General features: G+C 40.3%; 1 pseudogene; it reads right to left on the reverse strand.

The window, feature by feature from the left end:
- Positions 1 to 10883: 10883 nt before the first annotated feature.
- LOC133049189 (large ribosomal subunit protein uL30-like) lies at positions 10884 to 12561 on the reverse strand (annotated as a pseudogene).
- Between the last annotated feature and the right edge of the window lie 9727 nt (positions 12562 to 22288).

A 22288-nucleotide genomic window follows, 5' to 3' on the forward strand; every position in this document is an offset into this window, starting at 1 on the left:
GCATCTGTGCTCTTATTTACGCTTGGCTTCCTCTCCAACTTTTCTTCCGTCTCTAATAATCTGTATCTGACAATTTTCAGACGCCTGATCAAAACCTAGGTGCCAGCTCCTAGACTGTAGTTTTTGTGCACTCAGTAGACCTTTACTCATTGAACCAGTACTATAACGCCTTTGAAATTAAATTCTTGCCATTTAATTATGCACCAGGTCTTTTATTACACTTAAATTTTTCTTATTAAACTGCTTGACAATAGAGTCCACAATTTCCACATCTTTTCCATATGCCAATGAATTGCTCCTTGTGCAAGGCATCACAGCTAGTAGAGATTCCACAACTATAGCAAATTATCCAGAATTTCATGTCTTCAACTTGTCTGTACCATTGTGAGGGCTCTGTGAAAGATGTATAATTAGCTCTTGGTATTGTGACAAGAAGTTGCAGCACCATCATTGTTGACTGTGCCAAAATCTGCAGATAACATCTGCTTAAATTCTAGGAGCAGGTGGAAAGCTGCTTGATCACAGTTAATGCATGGAAGGCCAGTTAACATCGTTATGAGCATGGTTTTGGGAGTTAAACTCTCCAGTCTCTGCCACTGTTTATAGTTGGTTGAGCCAATTAACCTCTCTAACCTCAGCTTTATATTCTATTTGTTGTTGTTCAGTAGTCATGAAGTTGTGTCTGATTCTTTGCGATCCCATGGGCTATAGCATGCCAGGCTTCCCTGTCATTCACTGACTCCTGGCAAAATGGTTGTCTGAGGAGGCCTTACAAATAGCTGTGAAAAGAAGAGAAGTAAAAAGCAAAGGAGAAAAGGAAAGATATTCCCATGTGAAGGCAGAGTTCCAAAGAATAGCAAGGAGAGATAAGAAAGTCTTCCTCAGTGATCAGTGCAAAGAAATAGAGGAAAACAACAGAATGGGGAAGACTAGAGATCTCTTCAAGAAAATTAGAGATACCAAGGGAACATTTCACATAAAGATGGGTTCGATAAAGGACAGAAATCGTATGGACCTAACAGAAGCAGAAGATATTAAGAAGAGGTGGCAAGAATACATAGAAGAACTGTACAAAAAAGATCTTCATGACCCAGATAATCACGATGGTGTGATCACTGACCTAGTGCCAGACATCCTGGAATGTGAAGTCAAGTGGGCCTTAGAAAGCATCACTACAAACAAAGCTAGTGGATGTGATGGAACTCCAATTGAGCTATTTCAAATCCTGAAAGATGATGCTGTGAAAGTGCTGCACTCAATATGCCAGCAAATTTGAAAAACTCAGCAGTGGCCACAGGACTGGAAAAGGTCAGTTTTCATTCCAATCCCAAAAAAAAAGGCAATCCCAAAGAATGCTCAAACTACCGCACAATTGCACTCATCTCACACGCTAGTGAAGTAATGCTCAAAATCCTCCAAGCCAGGCTTCAGCAATCCGTGAACTGTGAACTTCCAGATGTCAAACTGGTTTTAGAAAAGGCAGAGGAACCAGAGATCAAATTGCCAACATCCACTGGATTATCAAAAAACCAACAGAGTTCCAGAAAAACATCTATTTCTGCTTTATTGACTATGCCAAAGCCTTTGACTGTGTAGATCACAATTCTTCAAGAGATGGGAATACCAGACCACCTGACCTGCCTCTTGAGAAACCTATATGCAGGTCAGGAGACAACACTTAGAACTGGACATGGAACAACAGACTGGTTCCAAATAGGAAAAGGAGTACGTCAAGGCTGTATATTGTCACCCTGCTTTTTTAACTTATATGCAGAGTACATCATGAGAAACGCTGGGCTAGAAGAAGCACAAGCTGGAATCAAGATTGCTGGGAGAAATATCAATAACCTCAGATATGCAGATGACACCACCCTTATGGCAGAAAGTGAAGAGGAACTAAAAAGCCTCTTGATGAAAGTGAAAGAGAGTGAAAAAGTTGGCTTAAAGCTCAACATTCAGAAAATGAAGATCATGGCATCTGGTCCCATCACTTCATGGGAAATAGATGGGGAGACAGCGGAAGTAGTGTCAGACTTTATTTTTTGGGGCTCCAAAATCACTGCAGATGGTGACTGCAGCCATGAAATTAAAAGACGCTTACTGCTTGTAAGGAAATTTATGACCAACCTAGATAGCATATTAAAGAGCAGAGACATTACTTTGCGAACAAAGGTCCATCTAGTCAAGGCTATGGTTTTTCCAATGGTCATGTATGGATGTGGGAGTTGGACTGTGAAGAAAGCTGAGCACTGAAGAATTGATGCTTTTGAACTGTGGTGTTGGAGAAGACTCTTGAGAGTCCCTTGGACTGCAAGGAGATCCAACCAGTCCATCGTAAAGGAGATCAGTCCTGGGTGTTCATTGGAAGGACTGATGCTGAAGCTGAAACTCCAGTATTTTGGCCACCTCATGTGAAGAGTTGACTCATTGGTAAAGACTCTGATGCTGGGAAGGATTGGGGGCAGGAGGAGAAGGGGACGACAGAGGATGAGATGGTTGGATGGAAAAGTCCCTGATGCTGGGAGGGATTGGGGGCAGGAGGAGAAGGGGATGACAGAGGATGAGATTTTTGGATGGCATCACCAACCTGATGGACATGAGTTTGAGTAAACCCCGGGAGTTGGTGATGGACAGGGAGGCCTGGCGTGCTGTGATTCATGGGGTCACAAAGAGTCAGACACGACTGAGTGACTGAACTGAACTGAAGTTTGCTCAGATTCATGCCCATTGAGTTAGTGATGCTATCTAATCATCTTAGGTGAAGATAATCATAGTATCTGTCTTATAGAATTTTTATAAATATAAAGAAGATATTAATAATAGAGACAGCATGTACCTGGAACAAGGGAAGCCCTCTATCAGGATTAAAATAACTAACCAAGAACTCAAATATATTTTAAAGACACAGCAGACTACTGCTAATGATACTCAATATATCCTGTTTTGAGGCTTAACTTATATTAATATATATCTATTTAATATTTAAGTATTTTATAATTAATAGTTTTTAATCGTGAAAACAGTGTGGCATCCAGGTGTCAGTGCAGCTTGATCTTCATTCAGACATAGGTTAGAGTTCTAGTCTTTCCATTTGCTAGTCAAATGGGAAAGGGCAAGTTGGCTAATATCTTGAAACTTCAGTTTCCTTCTCTGACATGAAGCCAAAAAAGGTCATTCTTACTTGGTGAGATGGTTAAAATTGCATGTAAATCCTCTAACAGTCAATAAAGACAGCTGTCGTGACTTCTGAGCCCTCTATTTTCCTGATTATCCTAAGGGACAGCAGCTGTGTAAGCTGAAGACCAACCTATAGCAGAAAGCCACACAAGACGCTTCACAGCATCTTCCTCTTCCTAAGGGCATTCTCCCAGAATTAAGAGGCCAGTATTTCTCTGGGAACAGACTCACGTGGGAGAGCTTGGAGTAGGCAATTTGTGGATTCATTCTCTGTCGTGTTGGCAGAACGTGGGTTGTCCTCACAGGCTGGGTATTGTCTTTGATTCTTGCAGTTTTATAGTTGTCACACTGGGGCATGGTGTTATTTTCATCTCTATGAAGGACTGATTATAAGGTAAAGCTGTACAGTCTGACCCATGTGCCAGGTGTCTGCTGTAAAAACACCAAGTATTATTATTTAAAAAAAAAAAAAATAACAGAGGTGTGGAGGGGAAACAAGGAGCCACTAACCAGCAAGCCCTTCAACCCACAGCACAAAGAGACCAGATGTTGCTAGGCCGCATTTTGCTAGGATAAGTTCTATTTAATCTTCCCTGGAATCAAATGATGAATTCAACCAGTATTTGGTGGTGATTCAGTTGGTAAGTCATGTCCAGCTCTTTTGTGACCCTACGGACTGTAGACCACCAGGTTCTCCTGCTATGGGATTTCCCAGAGAAGAAAACTGGAGTGGGCTGCCATGTCCTTCTACAGGGGATCTTCCCAACCCAGGGACTGAACCAGCATCTCCTGCATTGCACGTGGTCTCTTGCATTGCAGGTGGATCCTTTACTGCTTGCTGAGTCACTATGGAGGCCCAGAGCAATGAAGTTGGAAATTATTTAGCAACATCAGGAACTGAAGGCAGTTTCTTTTTCTTTTCTCCACTGAAGGGGCAGTGAGAATGTAGACAGAAGGCATGTAGAACTATCCAAAAAGCAAAATAAAAATCTGGTTAATTTAATTCATTCTTCCTTACATAAAATAGAATTGGGGCTATTCATTCATTAATCCAGTTTGTACTAGGAACTGAAAAATTCAGGGGGTATAATAATTACGACAAGGGCAAACATAAAAATAAAACACAGCCCTTAACCTCAAGAGGCTTACACTCTAGACCCTCTGGGATCCAATGCCTGATGAGGTGAGGTGAAGCTGATATAATAATAATAGAAACAAAAGTGCACAATAAATGTAAGGTGCTTGAAGCATCCTGAAACCATCCCTGGCCTTGCCTGGTCTATGGAAAAATTGTCTTCCTTGAAACTGGTCCTTGGTGCCAATAAGTTTGGGGGGCCACGGTTCTAGAGGTTTAGCAAGCAGAAACCAGCCAAACCAAGAAATAAAAAACACCATAATTACAAACTAAAATAATACCTTTGAGCATGAAAGAGAGAGATGAGAGAGAAGAATCACAGGAAAGGATACTTATTGCAGAAACAGGCGCCTGGAGGAGTCATTTAAACTGAGACAGAAAGGATGGAACAAGGAATGAATGTTTTCAGCTGAGGGAACAGGATGTGAGGAGACCTGAAGGCAGGAGGCAACAGTGTGTGAAAAGGCCTGAGGGAAGAATTCACTAAGAAGAGTGAGTAATGTGGAGAGTGTCAGGATGAGAGTAGAAAAATAGTCAAGGGCCAGCTCATGCAGGCCCTGTAAGTCATGACGCATATTGTTAGCAGACTAGGAAACCACTGAACAGTTTCTAGGAGGAGAAAGACATAATACAATTTCGATAATCTAATATAACAATTGGAGGGCAGGCTAATGAGACAGATTTCTGAAACTCTAAGCTTGGCTCCACCATGTATTAGCTGCGTGAACTTGAGCAAATTGCTTTGTTTCCTCATCTGCAAAGAGCAATAATCATAGTATCTACTGCACTGTTTTGACGTTTAAATGAATTATTTCATAGGAAACTGATAGGACAGTGGCTAAGACATAGTAAGTACTAAATTTTTCACTTTAAAATTGTTCATTTTATGTTATGTTCATTTCACCTTAAATTTTTAAAAAGCGACAGAACGTATATTCTGTTTGGTCTCTTTCAACTGGATGAAGAGTTCTGACAGCAAAGGAGCTCAGTGTTCTGCTTGGGGTATTTGAGTATGTGACGTTCCCAGTTTATATAAATGAAGAAGCAAGAAATAAATGATCACAACTCAACACATAAAAATTAAAACAATGGAAATGTTTTATATGAGTAAGAAGAAAATTTAGACAAAAGATAAGACCTAGGACCACCTCTGAGCAATGCCAACATTTGAGAACCCAGCAGAAAAGACTGAGCAGAAGGAAATAAGGAAAATAATCATGGAAACCAAGGGATAAGCATACTTCAAGCAAGTGAAGTGTCACCTTTGACAAATATTGCTGAGAAGCCAAGGAAGATGAGCAGGGAAGACCTCCACTGGATTAGACAGCCTGAAGGCTGTTGTTCACCTTACCAGAGAGGGTTCCAGGTAGAAGAGGTATAGAAGCACACTGGACTGAGTTGAAGGGTGGAAGAAAGATGAGGAGGTAGAAGCAGTTTTTTCAGTTATAAATTTAGAATTCAGTTACAAAGGAGAACAGAGAAATAAGGTAGGAACTGAAACAGCATGTAAGGTCATTAAAAAAACAGTCTTTGAAGAAGGAAAATACTAAGGTATGCTTGTATGATAAAGGTAATGATTAAATGAGAGATGTTACTGCTGAGGAAAAACATGAAGAACTCAAGGAGCAAAGTCTTTGATAACACAAAAGGTAGTGGAAGCCAGTGCAAAAGTGGAAAAATATCCCTTCTTGGCAGAGGAGGAGCACTTCCATCATGGTGGAGGAAGGAGAATTGGGATGCAGATGCACGGCACTGGCAGGTTTTATGGTGGGAAGATGAGTTCACTTTCAATGACTTCTGTTTTCTCAATGAAGTATGAGTCTGGGTCATTCTTAAGAGGAGGATGTGTGGGAGGCTTGAGGGAAAAGGAGATGATATGGTACAGTCATCTCACAGAGAGGGAGAAACTGAACAAGATTCCTGAGCAGCTCTGAGTGCCGGCTTGAGGTTTCTGAGTTCTGCATCAGTCATCTTGGCTGTGTGACTTTACCCAACAAAGTTGCTGTGTCTTGGGTTTGGGCAAGTGAAAAGCAGGGAAGATTCCTGCAACCTTAGAATAGCTGTTATGAATCACCCCAGGCCTATGGTGTCTGCTTCCTGCTCATTGGCTAGTGAGCATCGAAGGAAGTTCAACGAGCCCATCTGTTAAATATAGAAGAGGACAGACCTCAGCATCAAGATGTTTTGTGCCTGGGCAGCTGCCAGCAGTAGTAACAAGGTTATGTCCAAATCCTTGTCTCCAGCTAGCCAAGGCATTCAGTAAGAAACAGGCTTCTATTTAGCTGCACTTTCACTGATGATCGGAAAGGGTTACCGTGGAAATTGTCATATTAGAAAGGTCAAAGTTGTCTCAGGAGCTTCAATGCAGCCTAATTTGGTGTGAGATAGATCTGAATGTAAAGATAAAATACAGAAGAGGTGGAAAGAAATGTATGTGTGTTTCTTCCAAGTATGTTGTTTTGCTATTGTTCAGTTGCTAATCTTTACAACCCCATGGACTGCAGCATGCCAGGCTCATCCGTCCTCCAATATCTCCTGGAGTTTGTTCAAATTCATGTCCATTGAGTGGGTGATGATATCTAACCATCTCATCCTCTGCTGCCCTCTTCTCTTGCCTTCAGTCTTTCCCAGCATCAGGGTCTTTTCCAGTGAATCAGCTCTTCGCATCAGGTGGCCAAAGTATTTGAATTTCAGCCTCAGCCTCAGTCCTCCCAATGAATATTCAGGGTTGATTTGCTTAAGTATCGACTGGTTTGATCTCCTTGCAGTCCTAGGGACTCTCAAGAGTCTTCTCCAGCACCAGAATTCAAAAGCATTAATTCTTTGGTGCTCAGCCTTCTTTATGGTACAACTCTCATATCCATACATGACAATATGCAACAATCTATTTGAGCTAAATTGTGTCAAAGTAAGTTCCAAATGAGTGTCGTCTAAATTAATTACCTGATAAAGGAATGTGAAGGGAAAATATAATATTTATAAATCCTGTAGAAATCACTAAAATAAAAAGTAGGATATGAAGAAAGGGTGGATTTTAATGGTGTCAGAAAGGTTTTCATATAGAGTTATCAAAGAAGGAATATTGCAGCCATTAATGTTCTCATTATGCATCACATGAATCCTCTGTGCCATCCTTTGGGAGTTTTCCTGTCTTTCGTCACTTCATTTAGTGAGGCTCACATGTCCTCCCCTGCTCCTCGCCATCTGTCCACACCTACTCCTCCTTCATGGATCCATTCTGTCTTCTCATTATGCTTCAGGTGGCAGTTTAACAAACTCTCCAGGAAGATTTCCATTATGCCATTCAGCCTTGTTAATTCCATTTTACAGAATATGCTTTCTTGAGAACACTTAATAATCATATTTTTTTGGAGGGTGTGGGGAATTGTTTGGTAGCCATCTATCTCTGCTAACCACTATATTCCCAGTTTTTGTCATATATCCTGGCACACAGAGACCATTACATAATTGTGAAAGGAGAGAAAGAAAGGGAAGAGGGGAAAAGGAGTAAAAACAGGGAGGAAGAACAACAGGGATGCCACTCAACCTACAAAGGTTTTCTCCCTTCTTTGAATTCATAGGGAATTGGTTCTTTGCCCTGTATTTAATACTTAAATATATGCCATTCTGACACAACTCTTGTGTTTTCTGATGTACAAAGATTGCACACACAGTTAAGTACTTAAATGTGTAAGACTCATACCATTCATATGTAAGAATACAGGAAATGCCATATGCTGAGAATGGCATAAAAAATGTCCTTGAACATGTAGATAATTTATCATGAATCTTCTAGGGTTTTATCTGAAATATTGTTTTTATTGATCTTTTTCACTTTTTAAATTGCTGGTTTTTTGAAGTATAGTCGCTTTGCAATGTTTCAAGCTTACAGAAAAGTGATTCTGTTACACACACATCTGAATATATCTCTGTTTCTTTTCCATTATGGGTTATTACAGGATATTAAACATAGTTCCCTGTGCTATACAGTAGATTCTTGTTGTTTATCTGTTTTACAAATAGTAATTGTATATCTGTTAATCCCGAATTACAAATTTATCCCTCTCCATCTTTCCCTTTGGGTAACGATAAATTTGCTTTCTATGTCTGTGAGTCAATTTCTGTTTTATAAATGGGTTCACTTGTATTATTTTTTTTGATTCCACATACAAGTGATCTCATATAATTTTGTCTTTCTCTGTCTGACTTGTTTCACTCGGTATGAAAATCTCTAGGCCCATCCATGTTGCTGCAAATGGCATTATTTCATTCTTTTTTATGAGTAATATTTCATTGTATATTGGAATATATACATCACCCTTATCCATTCATCTCTCTGTGGACATTGCAGTTGCTTCCATGTACTGGCTATTGTAAATGGTGCTGCTATGAACACTGGGGTGCATCTATCTTTTTGATCTTTGGGGTTTGAGTTTTCTCCAGATATATACCAAGGAGTGGGATTGCTGGATCATATGGTAACTCTATTTTTTTTTTTTTCCGTTTTTTAAGGAAACTTCATACTGTTCTCTAGTGACTGCACCAAGTTACACTCCCATCAATAGTGTAGGAGGGTGCCCTTTCCTCCACACCCTCTCCAGTGATTATCATTTGTAGATTTTTTGATGCTGGCCATTCTGACTGGTGTGAATTGATACCTCATTGTGGTTTTGATATGCATTTCTCCAAAAGTCAGTGATGCTGAGCATCTTTTCATGTGCCTGTTGGCCATCTCTATATCTTCTTTGGAGAAATGTCTATTTAAGTCTTTTGCCCATTTTTTTATTTATTTTTTTTTCTTTTGAGCTGTACGAGGTGTTTGAATATTTTGGAAACTGATTCCTTGTTAGTTGCATCATTTGCAAATGTTTTCTCCCATTCTGTAGGCTGTCTTTTTGTTTTGTTTATGGTTTCCTTTGCCATGTAAAAACTTTTAATCAGGTACCATTTGTTTATTTTTGCTTTTATTTCCATTAATCTAAGAGAAGATCCAAAAATATATTGCTGAAATTTATGTCAAAGAGCGTCCTGCCTATGTTTTCCTCTAGGAGTTTTATAGTATCTGGTCTTACATTTAGGTCTTTAATCCATTTTGAGTTCATTTTTTAGATGATATTAGAAAATATTCTAATTTCTTTCTTTTACATGTAGCTATTTAGTTTTCTCAACACCATTTGAACTTGGGCCTTTCCATGGAATGATATAATCCTTAAAAATCCTAAATGCCATCTGAAAGTAGCAAGGGGTTCTTACTTTCCAGCTTTCATCGCCCATCACTCTTAGCTTCATGTCTCGTGTGTACATGTTAGTTGCCCAATCGTGTCAGACTCTTTGCGACCCCGTGAACTGGTAGTCCGCCAGGCTTCTCTCTCTATGGGATTTCCCAGGCCAGAATACTGGAGTGGGTAGCCATTCCCTTCTCCAGGGGATCTTCCTGGCCCAGGGATCAAACCCAGGTCTCCCACATTGCAGGCAGATTCTTTACTGTCTGAGCCACAAGGAAGCCTGCTTCACGTTTTACACTCTATCAATTCTGAACAATGCTCATAGTTCCTCAGAGGTCCTTTCTGTCTTCTGCCTGCAATGTTTTCTTCTGAGGATCAGTCTCTACTCATTCAAGATTTACTACATCCTTCACATCATCTAGGAAGCCCTCTAGCACTCCCACCACCACCTCTGTTCTGCATAAATTACTGTATGTGTCTGTACTTCACTGCAAGACTGTCTATTTTCTTTGTATTCTCAGGCCTTAGTACATGGGTTGAAATTCATAAACTCAATAAACATTTATGAAACTGAGCTATTGTTCATTTTGAAGCTACACCCTTCATGATTTCATAGACTTCACTTCAGCCTTCCTGAACATTTGCTCCAGGTTAATTACTGTAATTGTGTGTGTGTGTGTGTGTGTGTGTGTGTGTGTGTGTGTGTGTGTGTATTTCTTTCTAATTGTGCTTTAAGGTCTTCCCAAAACAAGGCCCTGGGAATCCCCAAGTTGAAATAGACCTTTGGGCTTGGTCTATTGCTATCTTGTATTCATACTTGAGTATTCATTCACAAACATTAAACTCCAGGAAAGAAGATGTGACAAAGCAGGGCTCCCTCCTCCATGGCATGAGTCACTGGCTGGTTTCAGAGTGGATGGTGGCCAGTGGGGAAAACACACAGCAACTTTTCCTTGGAACCGAGGTAGGATAAAAAGGGCCTGCTGTGTATATCACCATCTTTTCCCTGACACTTCCCCTTCAGTTTCCGAGAATATAACAGTACATAACCTTTGAAGATGGGCTTCCCAAGTGGCTCAATGGTAAGGAATCTGCCTGATCATGCAGGAGTTACTCAAGATGCAGCTTTGATTCCTGGGTCAGGAAGATCCCCTAAGGGAGGAAATGGCAACCCACTCCAGTATTTCTTGCCTGGAAAATTCCACAGACAGAGGAGCCTGGCGGGCTTAGTCCATGGGGTCACAAAGAGTCGGACATGACTGAGCAACCAAGCATGCATGCAACATTTGAAGAGACTGGGTAACATTACAGGAAACAAAAACACATGCTCCCGATGCCCTGTGCTTTCAGAGATTCTGGGTTTCGTTCACCTCCCCAGGGAGCTGAGTGTTGTGTTTGCCTCCATAACCAGGTGAGTCCCCCTCCTTGAGGAAGCCCACTCTATTCCTGGTAGCACAGTGGGCCACTGAGAGGTGGAAATGGCACAAGAACCCTGAGACCACCTGAAAATTCTTCCCTGGGAAGGCAACTTTATGAATGAAATCTTCCAAGCAAATGACACCAAACTTCCCCCAGGGCTGCTCAATCATTCTGTTGTCTGTCAGAGGGACACCTTTATTCTTGACCTTGGATTGTCTGTGTTTCAAGTTAAGTTCCTGAAAAAACTTTAGATTTGGAAATCCCCGGGTCACATAAGGGTTGCCCGGTGGCTCAAACAGTAAAGAAGCCTCCTGCAATGCAGAAGACCTGGGTTTGATCCCTGGGTCAGGAAGATCCCCTGGAGGAGAAGGGAATGCAACCCACTCCAGTATTCTTGCCTGGAGAATCTCATGGACAGCGGAGCCTGGCCGGCTATAGTCCACGGGGTCACAAAGAGCTGGACACGACTGAGCACACACACATACCCAGGTCACATGAAGTTCCACTATTCCAAAGTGAGTTTATGGTAGGAAAGGTTACTTTCACAAAGAAACCACTGAAAATCTTATTCAGGCAAAGTCTTGCAACGATCCTTAGCACTAGTTAATTCACCCGATTAACCCTTTGGATGCTTAGAACAAAGGTCAAGAAATGTTTATCTGGGACTTCCAAGCCACGGAGTTTCACTTCTAACTGTCTAAGGCATACTCTTTTATGCAGTTGCTACCAGGAATCATTTAGGAACCGTGATGCCTAAACTTGAGCTCTTTTCATTTCCTCTGCTGCTGCTTTTTTGCAAAAGCACCTGCTCTTCTTGGGTAGCTTCGAAGGCCTGATATGCCTGCTTCTTTCTAGGCGACTTTCTGGAACCAAAAGGATCTCTCTTTTACTCTTCCTCTGCCATCTTTCTAATGTTGCGGCTACTGCTCAAGCGCAGCCCCAGTGCCTTAACTAACCCTAGAGAGGTCCGGTGGGAGGGGGAGGGAGGCGCCGGAGGGAGGGGGACACATATATAATTATGACTGATTCATGTTGTTTTACAGCAGAAGCCGACACAACATTGTAAAGCACTTATCCTTCAAATAATAAAAATTTTAGAAGTAAATAAAAGATAACTCCATTAGGAGAGGGCATAATACTTACCAGCAAAAGATTTTCCACATTAAACCATCCTTTTTTAAAAAAAAAAAATGTATATTGGTTATACAGTCCTGTGTCATAAATTTAACAAAATTATTCATTCCTATAAAAATTACTTTTAAAAAATATCATACTATTTTATCCTCAGAAAGTGGCATCAGCTTCTACCACACAATTAAAAAAAAAAAAGTGGCATTAGATGGACATCTTGAAAATCAGAATGCATGCTTTTAGTCCAGGCACTCTTCAGATTTTCCTCTTTCTTCTTTACCCTATTCCCTCTCTCCCACCATTTTCCTTCCCTTGTTCATCTCCATTTCCCCTCTGCTTTCCAACTGCTAGTGACAGATGGGACTGGACTCGCTTAGACTCTTGTAGAGCAATCATGGGTTTTAAGTTTGCTGATGGCTTTTCTAGAATGAGGATATAGGCAGCGTGGAGCACAGACTGGGAAGGTAGGCTCATGCTCCCAGATTCTAAATATCACCAAATCAGAAGAGAATTGCATTTGTGAAATTGCATAGAAACTCTTTTTATCTTTGAATAACCCCCTACACCATTCTTAGCACCAAATGCAAAAGAAAGGGTGAGAGAAAGGGCAAAAATATTTATTTAGAGGGGACTCTCTGCTGGGACATTATAGGTAGTATGAAGGAAGAGTGAATTAGCTTTCAATTGACAGTGCTAAACCCACAAAGGAAAGGATAGGAAAAGCCTGCATCTAACTGTAAAGAAGGCTAGGGAATATTATCTAGCTACATGTCTCAATGAAGAGTTTGGGGGAAAAAAAACAAAAAACAGTCAATCTGTTCCACAGTGACTTAGGCCCACTTTTTAGCTAGGTGACTTGATCTAGTGCATGAGCCTTAAAGGCAACAATTGAAATATGTGAATTTACTAAAGCACAAATTGCGACATGTGCTATACATTTTACTTCATGTGCCATGTATCTTTGGAAAGAATGGTCTGTTTTGCTATTATAAAGAACCATTCTGACACAAACTGCTGAATCATTATGTGCAATGAAGGAGTTTCATCCCTGGATTAGGTTACTTATAAACTAACAGGTAGAAGAGAAAAGCTAAGCCACAGAATAAAAACACAGATGCAGAACACCATCATGCTATGCTTTATGCAAACACACAAACCCCTCCCACAGGAGGAGGCGGGGCGGGGGGAAGGAGAGACAGAAAGGAAATATACACAAGGAACTGAACCAAATCAAATGTTTTGGGATATGCTTGACTACCTGCCCTGAAGAGGAATAAGATGAATTCATAAGATTTGTCTGGCCTGGTCTCACAGTCAATAACTGTTAAAACTTTGTCAGGCCTAACATGGATGACATCATGGAGGGCAAATGAAGATCATTTCCTTCTACAATGATTGGTCCTTGAGGTTTGTTTATATACCCAGCTGCCCGGGCCTTGTTGTAAGTAACCAGATAGCATAAGTTTGAAACAGGTTTTCCATTTGCATCACTGGGCAATGAGTGCAGCCAACAGAAGTCCAGTGACTGAGATAACTTGTTTTAATTGAAATCAATACCAACACAGGCAAAATCTGCCTGGAATGGCAGTGCTACGCTCTGATGGAAGATTTTCATGGTCTCTGCCAATGATAACTGTAATCAAGAATGAACTATTAACTTCAATGGTGACATATAGTGCTTTCCAAGAGGAAAGAAACATTTTTTGGACCAGTGACAGTTCTCAATGTGCAAAAACATTTTCTTTACTTCTTCAAGTCACTGTTAGGTCTCAGTCCCAGACTCAAGGTCAATTCCAATTTGAGTTTCCATTAAATGGAAAGAGACAATTAGCCACCCTAGTCTCTCTTTTGCCAATTCTTCTCCATCCTTTCTCTTCCACTTTGGAAAGAGAGAATGGTGAAAAAGAATAATTACGACAATTCTCTTCTGTGTGCAGGGCTGTGTTCTACTACAGGGAACAGCAAACTTTGTTTATAAAAGGCCAGATAGTAAATATTTGAGGCTTTATGAGCCATACCATCTTGATTGTGTATATTCAGTTCTGCCTACGTTATGCAGACACATAGATGTTATATAATAAATGGATGTCCATGTGCTTCAGTACAGCAAGCCAGATTTGGCCTATGGACCATAGTTTGTGGACATAGTTATGGATAGTAGAGTTTATATATTTTACTTATTCTCACTGAGGAGAGTATTACTCTGCTTATTTTACAGATGAAATTGGCACCCCCAAAAAAGCTCTCACTCTAGTTATGGGTGAAGCTGTGTCTAACACCACAGGTGAATCTAACATCAAAGCAGCCTATACTTTCCCATTTTTCCTCTCTCCTGCCTGACTGAAGAAGGCAGTCAGGTAGCCTGGGCAAGAGCAGAAACTGCACCTCTGGGCCTGATTACAAATTGTAGCTGCAAGTTTGAAGAGTCGCCCAACTTCTGTCACGGTGATCCAGTGTTGTTGTTAATGTTGTATAGTTGCCACATTGTGTCTGACTCTCTGTGACCCCATAGACTGCAGCGTGCCAGGCTCCTGTCCTCCACTATACCCCAGAGTTTGCTTAAATTCATGTCCATTGAGTCAGTGATGCTATCTACCCATCTCATCCTCTGTTGACCCCTTCTTTTGCCTTCAAGCTTTCCCAGCATCATGATCTTTTCCAACGAGTCCGCTCTTCACATCAAGTAATCAAAGTATTAGTACTTCAGCATCAGTCCTTCCAATGAATATTCAAGGTTGATTTCCTTTAGGATTGACGGGTTTGATCTCCTTACAGTCCAAGGGACTCTCGAGTCTTCTCTAGCACCACAATTTGAAAGCATCAATTCTTCGGTGCTCAGCCTTCCTTATGGACCAACTCTCACATCCATACATGACTATATACATCTCTGTTGTCAAAATGATGTCTCTGCTGTTTAATATGCTGTCTAGGTTGGTCATAGCTTTTCTTCCAAGGAGCATCTTTGAATTTCATGGCTGCAGTCACCATCCACAGTGATTTTGGAGCCCAAGAAAATAAAATCTGTCACTGCTTCCACTTTTGCACCTTCTATTTGCCATGAAGTGATGGGACCAGATGCCATGATCTTAGTTTTTTGAATGTTGAGTTTTAAGCCAGCTTTTTCACTCTCCTCTTTCACCCTCATCAAGAGGCTCTTTAGTTCCTCTTCATTTTCTGCCATTAGAGTGGTGTCATATGCATATCTAAGGTTGTTTATCAACAACAGTTTCTCCCAGCAATCTTGATTCCAATTTGTGATTCATGCAACCCAGCATTTTGCATGATGTACTCTGCATAGAAGTCAAATAAGCAGGGTGACAATATACAGCCTTGACATACTTCTTTCTCTCTTTGAAACTAGTCCATTGTTCCATGTTTGGTTCTAACTGTTGCTTCTTGACCTGCATACAGGTTTCTCAGGAGATACATAAGGTGGTCTGGTATTCCCATCTCTTTAAGAATTTTCCACAGTGTATTGTGGTCCACAGTCAAAGGTTTTAGTGTAGTCAATGAAGCAGAAGTAGATGTTTTTCTGGAGTTCCCTTGCTTTCTCTATGATCCAACGAATGTTGGCAATTTGATCTCTGGTTTTTCTATCTTTTTTAAACCCAGTTTGTATATCTGGAAATTCTTAGTTCATATACTGCTGAAGCCTAGCTTGAAGGATTTTGAGCATAACTTTGCTAGCATATGAAATGAGCATAATTATTTGGTAGCTGGAACATTCTTTGGTATTGTTCTTCTTTGGCATTGGAATGAAAACTGATATTTCCCAGTCCTACGGCCACTGCTGAGTTCTCCATATTTGCTGACATGCTAAGTGCGGTGCTTTAACAGCATCATCTTTTAGGGTTTGAAATAGCTCAGCTTTCATTCCATCACCTCCACTATCTTTGTTCATGGTGGTGCTTTCTAAGGCCCACTTGACTTCATAGTCTAAGATGTCTGGCTCTAAATGAATGACCACACCAGCATGATTATCTGGATCGATAAGACCTTTTTTATATAGTTCTTTTGTGTATTCTTGCCACTGCTTCTTAATATCTTCTGCTTATGTTAGGTCCTGACCTTTTCTGTCCTTTATTGTGCCCATCCTTGCATGAAATGTCCCCTGATATCTCAGATTTTCTTGAAGAGATCTCTAGTCTTTCCCATTCTATTGTTTTCCTTTATTTCTTTGCACTGTTGATTTAAGAAGGCCTTCTTATCTCTTCTTGCTATTCTCTGGAACTCTGCATCCAGTTGGGCCTATTTTTCCCTTTCTCCCTTGCTTTTTGCTTCCCTTCTTTCCTCAGTTATGTGTACAGCCTCCTCAGACAACCAGTTTCCCTTCTTCAATTTTTTGGGGGGAGAGATGGTTTTGGTCACCACCTCTTGTTACAGTGTTACAAATCTCCATCCATAGGTTTTCAGGCACTCTCTCTACCAGATCTAATCCCTTTATCTACCCATCACCTCTACTGTAGAAGGGATTTGATTTACGTCATACTTGAGTGGTCTAGTGCTTCCCAAGTACCTTGGTAGTAAAGAATCAGCCTGCCAAGCAGGAGATGCAGGTTTGATCTCTAGGTGGGGAAGATCCATTGGAGAAGGAAATGGCAACCCACTCCAGTATTCTTGCCTGGGAAATCCCATGGACAGAGGAGCCTGGAAGGCTACAGTTCATGGGGTCACAAAGAATCAGACACAACTTCATGACTAAACAACAGATTCAGGGTTGACCTAACCCAATTTTTCACGAAACAAGGTATATAAAAAGTCAGATGCCACCAAAAACAAGTACTATCAGAGCATATAAACCTTTAAATTTTTTTTTGCTCATGATGGCCCCTGCGATCTCAACTCCAATGTAAAAAGTCAAGCATTGGGCCAGATTGGAAGGATATTTGAGCATTACTTTGGTATTACACAAATACCATATTTATAGCACCTATGTGTTTAATGCCCACCAGCAGGGTGGAAATTGAGCATATATATATATATATAGTATATATATATATATATCCCTAGAGCTTTGTGCAACACCTGACACATGGAAACTTCTCAAGAAATACTGTGCTGTGTCTTCATGGATTACCAAGGTAATAAAATGTATTTATTATAAATAAAAATATAATATACAGTTGCAATTACATATTATAGTAATTATATTATATTATTATAATTAGTATATATCATTATAATTACATGTAATATGATTCTATTACATGTAATTATAATTACATATTATAATAAATAAATAAATTAAAGGTTTTTATAAGCAATGTAATAGAAGTAAGGTATTTTGCCTGCTTTCTGTAAGCTGACACACCAGTGGAAAAGAAGAGACATGTTGTTGGCCCTGCATTATTGCTGAGAAGTAAAAAGTGCTCTAGTTGTTTAGAAGAGAATAGAAAGCTTAACTCTCTCTCTTTTGTAGGCAGAACTTCATAAAGGAGATGACATAGAAGTTGGTCCTTGGAACTGAGTAGGATTAGTTAGGAGGAGATGTTGGAGGAAGGGCATCTTGGGCAAAGGAGACATGGTGAGCAAAGACAGAGAGATGGGGTAAGGTGGGCATGTTAGAAGAAGAAAAGCTGTTTGGGCTGACAGGAAGGGGGAACAATGAAAGCTATGCCAGAAAGATACTGCAAGGAGATCAAACCACCAGTCAATCTTAAAGGAAATCAACCCTGAATATTCATTGGAGGGACTGATGCTGTGGATGAAGCTCCAATATTTTGGCTACGTGATGTGAGAGCCATTGAAAAGCCATTGAAAGAGACCCAGATGCTGGGAAAGATTGAAGACAGGAGGAAAGGGACGATAGAGGATAAGATTGTTGGATGGTATCAGCGATTCAATGGACATGAGTTTGAGTAAGCTCCAGGAGTTGGTGAAGGACAGGGAAGCCTGGCGTGCTGCAGTCCACGGGGTCACGAAGAGTCGGACACAACTGAGCGACTGAGCAATAGCAACAAAGTCCAGAAAGATTAGGCTGGAAGAAAGTAGGACTTAAATCATAGTAGAAGAGTTTTGAAATAGAGACTAATAATGAGAAATACATTTCCAAACAGTTCAAAGTTTTCCATTTTCTCCAAAAAGTGGAGTTATTTTCCTAGTTGAAAAAGACATTGACAGAAAAAGAAATGATGCTGAATTGTAATAAAGTAAAAAAAAAAATATAGTCTGAAGGTAGAGGAAATGATGTCATGAAACACTCATCTGTAAAGTTATCATGTTTTTTATTTGCTAAATATGTGAATTTGCATCTATTCTAATTTATCATTGTTTCAAGAGGATTAGTTAGGAGAATTAGTTAAGAGGTACTATAATGTCATGCAGTAAGAACTCAGTCTATTTTTTCTCCTTGTTTTATTCCCAGCACCTAACACAGTGCCTGATATGAAGCAGATGTCAAATAAATGTTTAAAGAAGAAGTGAATAAAGTCATACTGCCCTTCGTATTCATAAAAACAAGCATCTTTTTTGGTTTATTTCTAGGTTTAGGAAATTACATGTCAGTTATTTGAAAGCCAACTAGGAAATTCACCAAAAAAAAAAAAAGCTCTATCTAAACAACCAACAAAACAACAAACCCTGCTTAGGTTGAGGCCCTTGCTTTGATTTTAGTGTTGATTGCTAAAAGAATGAATTAAACCTAGGTTCTTATTTTAAAACCAAATTCCTTTGAATGTAGCCATATGTGAGAGACCTGTGTAGTCCATTATTTTTTGGTAACTACAAATAATTTTAACATAGAAGGAATCCTATGTTTAAATTAAAAACATGATCATCAGCCTCCTGACTGTTCTTCCAACCCACGCCCATTGCCCACTCCTGTCTGACCTACTCTGCTCCCAAGTTATCTTCTTCAAGTATGGTCTTGATTTTAGCATTTTGTAATCCCAAATGAATGGGTCATTTTAAATGGAAACATTTGCAAAATTTTACTAGCAATCTCCTAGCAAGAATATTGCAACAACAGAAGGTAAATTATGGCCTGCAGCCTAGAGGGTTTTCATGGGAATTCCTGTGTCTGTCTGGGCTAGTCTTTGGGGTCTAGACTGAGGGAAATCACTCCCTACATTTGCTAATCACTGAAGCTAAAGCAGGATTTCCGTGCCAAGTAGGCAAAGCATAATCCTTAGAGACACTTCTGCCTCTGAGTGAGATGATGAAACCCCCAGATGGTGGCTTGTTATTTTCATATAGCACCGGCAGGTGTCCAGGGTCAACTAGGCATGAACCTGAAGCATGAGAATGGTCCAGAGCTGAATAGTAAATGCAGGGTTTTTCTTTTCCTTTTCTTTTCTCTTCTGTCTTTTGTTTTTCCCTCTTGTTTGTTTTCTGTTTTTAGCTATCGTTTGTACTCAGAGAACATTTCTTGGTGGCAATGGTTACAGTGGTGGTAGATGGCATCCCGTTGCCTTACAAGAAACAGCTAGCTTCTGAGGTTATTGCAGTGGTTCTCTCTGAGCAGTGTGGCTTCCAAAAGTGGAGGTGGAAATTAAATGGCATTTACGTAGCAAAGCTGTAGGGATAATTAGTAATTCGACACACAGCCGTTCAGGGCAAGGTCAATGGGAGGAGTAACATAGCATCATATGACAACCATTTAATGGGCTGTGTGAAATGAGTGGGTGGTCTAGGCTCAGCTCTGCCCAGGTACTGGTTCCCACACTCCTAGGCTCTGGAAAGGGTCAACTGCTCACAAAGAGTCACACATAAGCTCTGGCTGGATCGAGTTAGCCACCAAAGCCCCACTAGACCAGAGGTTGGAGCTCTGTCTGGTTAAAAAAAAAGTCATTCAATGAAGCTACAAATGCATGACATTTTAAGGGTACTGACCTAACTAAATTATGCCAGTTGGTATAATTTTTCGGCTTAATAGTTTTTCCATTTCTTTGCCACAACATTGTGAAAGGAGCTGGGCAGAGTCATGCTAATCCTGTGGAAAATGAGATGTTTGGATAGAGAAAAGGCAGGAAGGCTTCCTGTTGAAGGTTTACTAGCTGCAAAAAATTTAAGATGTCCTTCCATTCATGAGCAAGGCTTCACATTACCCTGACACCATGAGAGAGTTGGGTGGAGCTCAGCCAACACTAATTAGGAAGTTTTCATTCCTCCTTTACCTCAACTGATTCTTGAGCGTGTCCATTTCCAATGATGCCAAGCCTTTCTTTAACAGTAGAGATCATTCTTGTATTCAGTGCAAACCAATTAAACAAGCAGGAAGAGTAAAACTTTATGTCGTCATGCTAAGAATTTCTACTAACATTTTTTTCTAGAATTTTTTTTTAAAGATATTTAATTCAACTGACATTTGTCACAGACCTCCTGTGTCCTATTATAGACTTCCCTGGTGGCTCAGATAGTAAAGCATCTGCCTACAATGCAGGAGACCTGGGTTCGATCCCTAGGTGGGGAAGATCCTCTGGAAAAGGAACTGGCAGCCCACTCCAGTACTCTTGCCTGGAAAATCCCATGGAAGGAGGAGCCTGGTAGGCTACAGTCCAGGGGGTCACAAAGAGTCGGACGCGACTGAGCAACTTTACTTACTTACTTACTTACTGTGTCCTATTATAGAAACCATCTACCCTATTCTCTGGGTTCGCTCTAAAGAAAGCCTAAGCATAGGTCAACACATAAATAGCTTTCAAATTCTTTACAACAGATGTCAGCAAACTTTTCTTGTAAAAGTCCAGATAGTAAATACTTTCAGCTTCAGGGGTCAAACACGGTTTATTCTCTGCACAACTACCCACCTCTGCTTTGTAGCCTGAAGGCAGCTATGTACAATACACTGATGAGCAGGTTCAGCTGCGTACCAATAAAACTTTATTTTAAAACCAAGCACCAGGACAGTGGATTGTAATACAAAGTTACCTTAATGTCAAACTGAGAGGGAAAGAAAAACAACCAAAGTTTACTATTTTGCTGAAACCATAATCTGGCTGTTTTCAGTCTTTGTGACCCCACGGACTGCAGCATACCAGGGTCCTGTCTCCTCCACTGTCTGCTGGAGTTAGCTCAAATTCATGTGCATTGAGTCAGTGATGCTATCTAACCATCTCATCCTCCGCTACCCCCTTCTCCTTCGCCTTCAATCCCTCCCAGCATCAGTTCCAGGAAGTTGGCTCTTCGCATCAGGTGGCCAAAGTATTGGAGCTCCAGCTTCAGCATCAGTTCTTCCAATGAATATTCAGGGTTGATTTCCTTTAGGATGGACTGGTTTCTTCTCTTTGCAAGTCCAAGGGACTCTCAAGACTTCTCTCAAGAGTCATAGCTATGAAGAATTAATCCCCTTAGTCAGATGCGGAAGCAGCTTCACAGTCAGAGTGTTTCATTAATTCATGATTTATGCTTTACCTACTTTCAAAAAAAAGTCCCAAGTGGCTGTCACTGGGAATACATACATAAAGATTCATTTGCATGGTGTAGGCAAAGAGACTTCTCCAACTAATGCAGTTCTAGGTAGAATTATATGTCATTAATTGGAAATTCAGCGGAGACAAAAATTTGCCTTCCTTTAACACTTAGTTAAGATGGACTGTGTCAGGCTTGAGCAGATGAAGATAGTGAGGGAAGAGGGCTTCTCAGGAAATGAGCAAATCAAATCATGAGCCAACAGAGAAAATACTCTTTAAGACAGAACATGAGCTAAACTTAGAATTAGTGTTAAATCAAAGTATTATGCATCATTAAAGAGGAGAAAACAGGGAAAATATTTAAAACCCTAACATTTTTAGAGAAATTACTATATGCCTAACATGGTACTAATAAGTACTTTAAAAATCCATTCAATTTTTTTAATACTCCAAAGTAAGTATGCTTATCTACATATTACAAGGGAGAAAAAGAAAAGATTTTCCTAAAATGTACATACTAGTACCCCTTAGAATTGGAATCTCAACCCAGCTCTCTCTAGTTCCAAAGAATATGGCTTTCTGTTATACAGTACTGCTTCATGAGCACAAAATAATAGCATTTTGCCTATCTTAAGTCAAGAATCCTCTTGCATCTTCCTAATTCTTTTAACCTATAATATGCTCCTCTTGTTTGTTCATTGTCAAATCAAATCATGGTCAATATAAGCTTAATCAAAACCCAATCCTATGATTGGGATGTAGTTCCTTGGGTTTGAAGTTAACTAGCCCACTAGAGATCAAAGAATAGGTCGTGTGTCAAAAACTATATTCCCTCTCCTTTCCCACTCAGT

This window comes from Dama dama, chromosome 3, assembly GCF_033118175.1.
Source record: "Dama dama isolate Ldn47 chromosome 3, ASM3311817v1, whole genome shotgun sequence".
Taxonomy (NCBI): Eukaryota; Metazoa; Chordata; class Mammalia; order Artiodactyla; family Cervidae; genus Dama; species Dama dama.